At 42.6% G+C, this 9323-nt stretch overlaps 1 long non-coding RNA gene across 1 annotated transcript; it reads right to left on the reverse strand.

The window, feature by feature from the left end:
* Nucleotides 1-2725: 2725 nt before the first annotated feature.
* On the reverse strand, nucleotides 2726-8203 carry LOC143514587 (uncharacterized). The gene is made up of 5 exons (XR_013130907.1): nucleotides 8098-8203; nucleotides 4626-4709; nucleotides 3533-3604; nucleotides 3262-3318; nucleotides 2726-3041 (listed from the first exon to the last, which is right to left on the reverse strand). It is a non-coding gene; the product is annotated as an uncharacterized LOC143514587 (long non-coding RNA).
* Nucleotides 8204-9323: the final 1120 nt, after the last annotated feature.

The following is a 9323-nucleotide window of genomic DNA, read 5'->3' on the forward strand; positions in this document are numbered from 1 at the left end:
TAAGAGGTGCTCAGACCCACTGGCTGTGAGCGCTCGATTGCATCAGGTGTAACCGACTGCAAGGTGTGGACCTGCTGACTCAGGGCCAGGACCAAGCGCAGTGGACCTGTTAGCCTCTGTCAAATTGTAACCACCACTGCAAAACACTCCGGCATGAGATCCCTGCTTGAACTAGGACCTGGGTTCAGCCAAAACTGGTCACCGTGTCATATTGAAGTGCAACAACGCAGAGGCAATAGTGTCTGGAGAAAGGGCTGATAATGGGTGGAAGGACTTTAAAAAATACTCAGAAAAGTGCTGAAAAAAGCTTAAAAGCTGAAGAGGTTAATTAAACTCTCAAAGATCAGCCAGCATTTGAATACTCAGCCTCAGCTGATCCAAATTTCCATTAGTATCATACGTCAACCATTTACAAGGTATCCAGAAGAACAATTTACTGGTGAATGCATAGATAAACCAAAGGACATTGGACTGCCCATCTGGCACAGTGAGGTAATTGCTAAAGAAGACTTTAAAATACAATTAATGTGTCCAACCGGGATGATGGTTGATCACAGATGAATGGTGTTAATGCACTGTGTGAAGAGTTCTTAAAGATTATACATAAAAAAGAGTCCTATGGCAGTCCTATTGCCTGGTGGGCAACCCTGACCTTGTGAGCATTTCTAATGCGCATCGTGGTGTTTAAGAAACAAAACAGAATTTTCTCATTGAAGGGTTTTCAAACAAGCTCCGATGTCTGAATCCTTGAAATCATGTTTGGAAATGCTTGTTAATTCTTTTCTCAGCCTCACTTTTAAAATTTCGAGACATCCGATATCAGCAGGAAACAGTAAACAAACCCACATTTTCCTTGCCAGTCCATGAATATATATGACTCGTCCCCGTATGCATCAGACAAGAAGCTGCGAAACCTGAAGCGTCTGTTGTTGTGTCATATTGTGGTCTTGCATCAAGCAGGCGTCCCACGCTGCTCGAACACCCTTTACTCTGCAGATGTCCCGTAAATATCGCAGACCTCTCCGTCACTGCACTGTGGACGTCCTGAACCCCCACTGGGTTCCCAATGAGACCAGAGTTCATTAGCATGCAAAATCAACACCCAGAAAATGACCTTTTCTTCTTCACAGTGCAGACAATAACAGGGTAGAACATGGTGAATAAAATATAAATTACAGTGGGCTGCTCTTCAAAGATGTTTTCCATAGAGCACAACATGCCTCCTTTATGGTGTTATACATTAAGCAAGCAAATGTTGTTTAAACAGAGAGTAAATGAGAGTGGAACTGTATGATTCATCATACTACCAAATACATTTACTGTAGGGTGGGGGGGTCTTTCATGGTTTAAAAATATATCATAAGCAATCATCATAATTTATAAAGCCCCTTTCATGCTAGCAGTAATTCAAATTCAAATCACAAAATTAATGATAATACATTAGAAATAAGAATTAAAGGATAGGAAATAATAATAAAAAAATTAAAAAGCAAAAGAAAAACAATGGGAAAAAATTATATAAACCAATGTAAATGCAGAATTACATCATCGTCTTAATCTTCTTGAATGTGATTTTGGAATGAAGAACTCTCGACTGCTCAGGATGAGAGTCACAGATCTTTAGGCCATATAAGCAAAACAAACTTTTTTCCCCATGATGACTGCTGCTAAACTGTTGAAATTGAGGTGCATGATATCAAAAGATGACACAAGGCAGTCAACACACTGAAATGATAAAGCTTTTAGCAGCTTCACAAGTCTCCCCATCACCAAAGTGATGAGGGTTTCCTGAGTATGCAAATCACCACCTGGACTTTCTTGGTAGTTGTTAAACATTTCAGGTAATCTCTGACCCAATTCACATTTGATTCACATTTTTTCCTCCTCATTTCCTTTCAAGAGCATGCTCCTGTGCTTTTTGGGAGAATTATTACTTCAAAGTGAGGTGTTACAGGAGGAGTTTGAAATAAACACACAGTGGGCTGATGCTGTATTTATGTGCTAGGAGGTGTTCCGAGTCAACCCACTTAGAACTGTCTTCTGTTTCCAAGTGCTTTATACATGCATTGTAAAGTATAAATACGCTAACACATTGTTTTAAAATCCTTCTTTTGAACACATTTGGGAAGCAACACCACCTCCAATTCCATAAATCATAATAAGGCTCAGCAATTAATATTCTATATGTGTATAACACGATCTTATAAACTTGAAGTGAGCACACAAAGGACAGCCAAACATCACCCCAGGCAGAAGAGCAGCTGGTGTGGACTTTAAAGCTCTGGGGGGAAAGACTTAAGTATTTACTGATGCTTTTAAGAGTCTGCAGCTGTGCTGTGCCATCTTCTCCACTATGGACAGGGCTATTATCACTATAGATAAATAATTACTATATCTATTTGTGTATGTGTGAGTGTGTATGGTGCAAGTGTGTGTGAATGTGTGTGGGGGGGGGTAATTATTCACCACAATAATAATTTTAAAAATTTGATTATTTTGAATAGAATTATTATTGTGCTCTACAAACATATATTACGTAGAATACTACAAATACACATTGCTTGTTCTGATTCTTTAAACAAAAATGTAATTCGATTTTGAATTAAGTGACACTGCAAACATAAATTATACGTTGAAAAGCCCAAGGAAAATGGACTCTGACGTACTCTGTCCCAAATGCTCACACACATCACACATGCCAGTATTTGAAGGAATTGAACCACATTTATTGTGTGTGCACATTCTATAATTTGCAATGACAGTGCATATGGAGACATGTGGATCTGAAGTGTATCTGTAGTACATCTGTGTTATGGACAATTAACATCAGGTTTTAATGTGGGAAGCAGGGATGATGTGATAATGTGCTTTACATAATAGGTGTGTGTGTGTGTGTGTGTGTGTGTGTGTGTGTGTGTGTGTGTGTGTGTGTGTGTGTGTGTGTGTGTGTGTGTGTGTGTGTGTTGTGCTGAACAGAGTCATGCATGTTACTTTATCTCCTCTGAGGATAATGCAGGGGTTTCACATTCCTCTGGGCCCTCCTGAAACAAGAGCACAGTGATTCATACACGGATCTCCCTCACTCATAGTACGTGTTAAAGCATCTTACCACTACATCATCCTAGTGGCACAGTACAGTCAGCAGCACTAATTACAAACACATTCAGGTGCTGGGAAACACAATCCTGCGCTGTACTCTGCCTTTGATGGCCCTAGATGGCCCTAGATGACCCTAGATGACCCTGTGGGCACATGTCTCACCTTCACTTTGTCTAAATTGGATCCACCAGGAAGTGATTTCTGGGGAATGTGAAATGCCTAGAGATCAAGAATACAGAGAGAAATATTGCTGCTGCATGGACACACACACAGATTTTATATATGAACAAAATCCATCATTTGTGCATTTGTGCCAGTTAGTCAGTGCCCTGATCACAGTTCAGTCAGAGTTAAGCTGCAAATCTTAGTGAGAGGACTCTGGTATCCATATCCAGAGGGAGGACGGAGCCGGCGGCCCAACAGAACTCCTCACCTTCTTGGCCTGCTGTATTTCCTCAGTAGACTTGGACCTGCTCTTCACCATGTGTCTCTGAGGTGAGGTTGCCTGGGGAACAGAGGACATGCTTACGAAGTTGACAGACAGGCATTCAGCCCACCTGCATCAAAGCTGCACTTAATCACCAGACAGGACTTTTCACACCTCTGCAGGGTCCTGCATATCCTGTGCCAGGGTAGAAGGAGAGATTAGCCACAAATGTGACTCACCCTGCCTACTTCAGCACGCTGAGCTCCAGGGTTTCTGTAAGTTGGTGTATCTGGCAGGGTTTCTACCCCAATACTCACCATCCATCACCCAGGGATGTGCCTTTCCCCAGTCCGGCAGGCAGCCTCAAAGAGTTCACAATACTCTGGCACAGGTGACAAACTCCTCTCAAACTCTTAAGAGGAGCCCAAAATGTCTCCAGTTCCATTAATCTGCTCTAACATACGAATGTGTTTTGGCTGTAATAGTGGAGCGTAATAATTTTTTTTATATTACTACACTGGGCAACAAATTGTGCTTCCCAAACTAAAATAGGTGGATCTTACAGTACGTTTGATTCTAAATTCAAATATGCATTTAGAATTTTTATTAAAAAATTTAAATATGTAAATTTTACTTTCTTTTAATAAATATGTTTAGAAAAGAATGATAGAATGTAGAATTTACATACTTAAATACCATATGTGACACACAGAAGGCTTAAAATATGTCCAAACATTCAGACACGGTATGGTTTATGCCTATATTTATCATCATGTGTCCCTCCTCAGTGTCCAGCAGCGGTCTGCCAACCCTGAGGATGTCTCCTGGGTGCTGCTTTTTCCATACTGTACATAATGACATGTGAAAATACTGGAAACAAACAAACAAACAAACAAACAGCTATGGGTAATAGAGGAAAGTCTGGAAACATGTTTGGATTCAGTGTGCATAAATACATAATAAACAGGGCTTTTTTTCCCAGGAAGCAAAATCACCATTCACTAGTGTTATTGTTCACATTACTATATATATTTTTAAACCCAGTGTCAGTGAGAACACAACAAGTCTGAAGGTGCTGAATCCAAACCTCCTCCTATACCTTCTGTTCCATATTGTGGAAGTGCAGTGCAGATCAGTGAAGGGAGGTGCTCTCTCACGCCCACTGGGGATCCCACGGCTCGGCCTGGAACGGAAACAGCACGGTAACAAGCACTTAATGTGGTGAGAACAGGAACAGCCAGATCGTCAAATGGTGCAGTGCAGGCACATGCTGGCGTTCACCACTAGAGGGTACTGTATGTCACCATCTCTTTAATTGTCTGTTATCTCTTCATGAAGCAGACACACTAGCTTACTCAAAGGTGGCGAGAGTAGATGATGACATTGGACAGTGATGCATGGATAAAAACTGTGACGTTGGAAATAAATAGTGTTCACACTGTTCACACCAGTTTTGGTAAAGAAAAGCAAGGTCACAGCACACTGAGCAATGTGAGTGTGTACTCGTAATATAAATGTATGTGTGTGTGTTGTTCCAAGCCTGGAAGCGACATGTGCTGAGAACTGATAAACACATAGCCCATGTCACCATGGAAACACAAGAAAATTACTCTAGTTCATTCATTCACATATACACACACATACACACGCCCCACTATAGATACAGCACCTATTACATTTTACACATTGTTCACATTTGAAATGTTGGATGTGAAATTAACAACACCCTGCAAATTCTGGAAAATACAGAAATAATTCATTGTAAAGAAACACCACTTTTATCAATGAATAAATAAACAGGTAACAGTGTGATTCAATTTCAATTATGAGCCTTAATATTTCCCTTTAAAAGTTGAGGTGGAATGATTTTATAGCCAAGAACCTATTAGAGTTGTTTAATAATCAGTGTGTATTGTGCCAGCCACAGACATAGAAGCAATAAAAAACTTTATTTGTCCGGTACTGGTCACCTGTCAATCACCTGCCAAGAGCCCTGACCTTGAGTTCTCCCACAGACGAGCAGATCCATTAACCTCAGACTGTCAGGATCGACATCTGAGCTCGTAATGCTGGCACATGCAGTGTAGGTTACTGCAGTGGTATGTCTGGGTTAGGTTAGATTACTACACTGGTAAGTCTGGTTTAGATTAAGTTACTGCACTGGTAAGTCTGGGTTAAGTTACTGCACTGGTAAATCTGGGTTATGTTACTGCACTGGTAAGTCTGGGTTAGGTTAGGTTACTGCAGTGGTAAATCTGGGTTAGGTTAGATTACTGCAGTGGTAAGTGGGTTAGGTTAGGTTACTGCAGTGGTAAGTCTGGGTTAGGTTAATGCAGTGGTACATCTGGGTTAGGTTAGGTTACTGCAGTGGTAAGTGGGTTAAGTTAGGTTACTGCAGTGGTAAATCTGGGTTAGGTTACTGCAGTGGTAAGTGGGTTAGGTTAGGTTACTGCAGTGGTAAATCTGGGTTAGGTTACTGCAGTGGTACATCTGGGTTAGGTTAGGTTACTGCAGTGGTAAGTGGGTTAAGTTAGGTTACTGCAGTGGTAAATCTGGGTTAGGTTACTGCAGTGGTACATCTGGGTTAGGTTAGGTTACTGCAGTGGTAAGTGGGTTAGGTTAGGTTACTGCAGTGGTAAATCTGGGTTAGGTTAATGCAGTGGTACATCTGGGTTAGGTTAGGTTACTGCAGTGGTAAGTGGGTTAAGTTAGGTTACTGCAGTGGTAAATCTGGGTTAGGTTAATGCAGTGGTACATCTGGGTTAGGTTAGGTTACTGCAGTGGTAAGTCTGGGTTAGGTTAATGCAGTGTTACATCTGGGTTAGGTTAGGTTACTGCAGTGGTAAGTGGGTTAGGTTAGGTTACTGCAGTGGTAAGTCTGGGTTAGGTTAATGCAGTGGTACATCTGGGTTAGGTTAGGTTACTGCAGTGGTAAGTGGGTTAGGTTAGGTTACTGCAGTGGTAAGTCTGGGTTAGGTTAATGCAGTGGTACATCTGGGTTAGGTTAGATTACTGCAGTGGTAAGTGGGTTAGGTTAGATTACTGCAGTGGTAAGTACACCTAATCTTGCTCTACTTCAATTTGGTAACCTGCTGACACAGAAATATTCACATTTTTCCCATTTGGAATCTTTAAAGCAGCCGATTTATTCTGGAGTTTTAACCATGCGTACTATAAAACCCTAGCTCTCAAGCTCAAGACAGGCTTTCCCAGCAATGGGAACCACTTTTTAAAGGACTTTAAAATCCTTCCCATGGGCTTTTCTTCATCACTGTTATGTCTCCTCCTTTATCCCAGCTCTCTTCCACAGGAAGCATGTGCACATGCACACAGCACTAACGCTTTCCTAGTCTGGAAGAGGCTTCTCTCGAAATTCTAATCTGCTAAGCTTCAAATCTCACAGAAACAAGAAACACCAAGAGCAGAAATGCATCAAATAATCTCTTCCTCCCTCTTTCTCTATCTCTCTCTCTCTCTCTCTCTCTCTCTCTCTCTCACACACACACACACACACACACAATTAAATTTCTTTCACTTTTAGTAAGACAGATATTCTCACACAAATCACACTCCTGGTTGATACTGGCAAATTCTACATCAGCTCACTGGAAATGGGAGGGCATGGACATAGGATGGGGGAATGTGTCTGCCAGGATGCTTGTATGAATGAACATGGTTCACTCTGCATTACTTGATAGTTTCAGATCAAAGCAGTTTGGCCTCTTCATTCAGCGATGGTGACCAAATGGAAAAAAAGCAGCTGATGAAAATTACAGTTCAACAAAACACGGTGTCCCACACCAGCAGAACCAGTCCAGACTGGAGAAGAGGAACAAACCCGGAGATCACAGCTGACCTCAGGGTGGACGAATTACACCCATACTGGAATCAATTCTGGCCTTTGGAATTGCCTCACACTTGGCTACAGGCAGCAGAGGTTGACTTGGGCTATGCGGTCTGCCTGGGGCTTCCAGCCCTGTCTACATGCGCTACAGGCACTCTGCCCAGGAGCTGCTGGGCACCAGAGCCTTGCTGGCACTCCGCCTGCTGAGTGATTGATGCAGCGTGCACTGACGACATGGCTCCACTGAAACACACTAAAAGGATGTTGGCTTCGACAGCTCAGTGCTCAGGCACGAGTGTGAATTGCTCATTTTATACTGTACCATGCCACACACATATATGCAACCTGCTATTTTGCCCTTCGCTGATCTTGAGAAAAGTGGTGCATACCAACATTCAGGTGGCTGACCCTAGAGATTCCATCCCTCTCTCTCTCTTTCCCTCCCTCCCTCCCTCTCTCTCTCTCTCTCTCTCTCTCTCTCTCTCTCTCTCTCTCTCTCTCTCTCTCTCACACACACACACACACACACACACACACACACACACACACATGTAGTATGTCATGCAGGTACAACTCATTTCACTGGAGCAAATCACTGTTTCTCCACTGAGACAGAAAAGCATGAATGGGTTTTTCGATAAGGGGAAAGCAAGCTCACAGATGTAAGCAATGTGACAAGAGAAATGATCAAATTTTGGAAAAGAACACAGAAAAATCTCAATCTTACCTTATCTGACTTCACCTTCGATAGAGGAGCTATGCTGCTGCTTGGGGATTCTTCTACATATCAATTTTTCCATGCGTTTTGTCCCTTCCGTCTTTCTCTCCCTCCCTCTCTCCCTCCCTCCCTCTCTGTCTCTCACACTACCCTTTTCTCCCTCTCTTGCTCATGCTCTCACACCACACCTCCTCTCTGCCCATTCAGAATTTTCGACAAGAGACACACTCCCACCTGCTACACATGTGAACGCAGCACGATTTGACCAGTAGCACAGAAAATGTATGTGTTTAGAATTTCACATCCTAAATCAGATCCCTGTTATAATCAAATGTATTTTTGACATCCAGACATGTCAGACTAGGTAGGAGATAATTCAGAACTTTATTAGTCAACACCAACTAATAAACAAGGGCATGCAGAAGCACAGCTAGTGTGGTCACAGCCAGCCAAACCAGAGGAGAGCTGGTATAACGCACACTGTCCAGGCTTAAGATCATCAGGCTCTGATTCTGGACATCGTTTTGCTGGGGGACTGCAGTGCACATGTGGCAACAGCTGGACAACTGGGAGAGTAGGATTTGAGAGGAACAGCCTGTCTGATCTCAATCCAAGTGGTGGAAGGTTTAGGACTTTTGTTTCCATAACAAACACCATGTTCAAACACATAGTTGCTTATAAAAGCCCTTGGTACCTCAGGTCCTTGGGCCAAAAGGTCAATGATCGATTTGGTGATCGTATCATCTAAACTTAGGCTATGTGTATTGGACACTCTGGTGAAGAGAAGTGCAGAGCTGCCAACTGATCACCATCTGGTGGTGAGGTTAGATCAGATGGGGAAGGGGGGTCTATCTGGCAGAGTCTGATCAGAATTATTTCAACTCCCACCACTGAGCAGACTTCTTGCAGTATCTAAAGGGAGCATGGAGAACATGTTCAAGACCTCCATTGTGGAACCTGTGACACGTAGCTTTGGCCAAGAGCTTGGTCTGATGGCAAACCAAAAACCTGGTGTTTGACACCAGCTATGAGGGAAACCATCAAACAGAAAAAGGAAGCTTTATTGGCTTGGACTGCTCAGGGAACAATTGCTGGAAAAAAACGTTGGTGTCCTTGGCAGTTGTTGAAGCAAAATCAAGGGCATTGGTGGAGTTAGAAGAGGCGGAGAACAACTTTCCATCTGCCACAAATAGATTCTGGAGAACACTGTAACAGCTCAGGGAAGGTCAGAAGGG

The sequence above is a fragment of the Brachyhypopomus gauderio genome, chromosome 5 (assembly GCF_052324685.1).
Source record: "Brachyhypopomus gauderio isolate BG-103 chromosome 5, BGAUD_0.2, whole genome shotgun sequence".
NCBI lineage: Eukaryota > Metazoa > Chordata > Actinopteri > Gymnotiformes > Hypopomidae > Brachyhypopomus > Brachyhypopomus gauderio.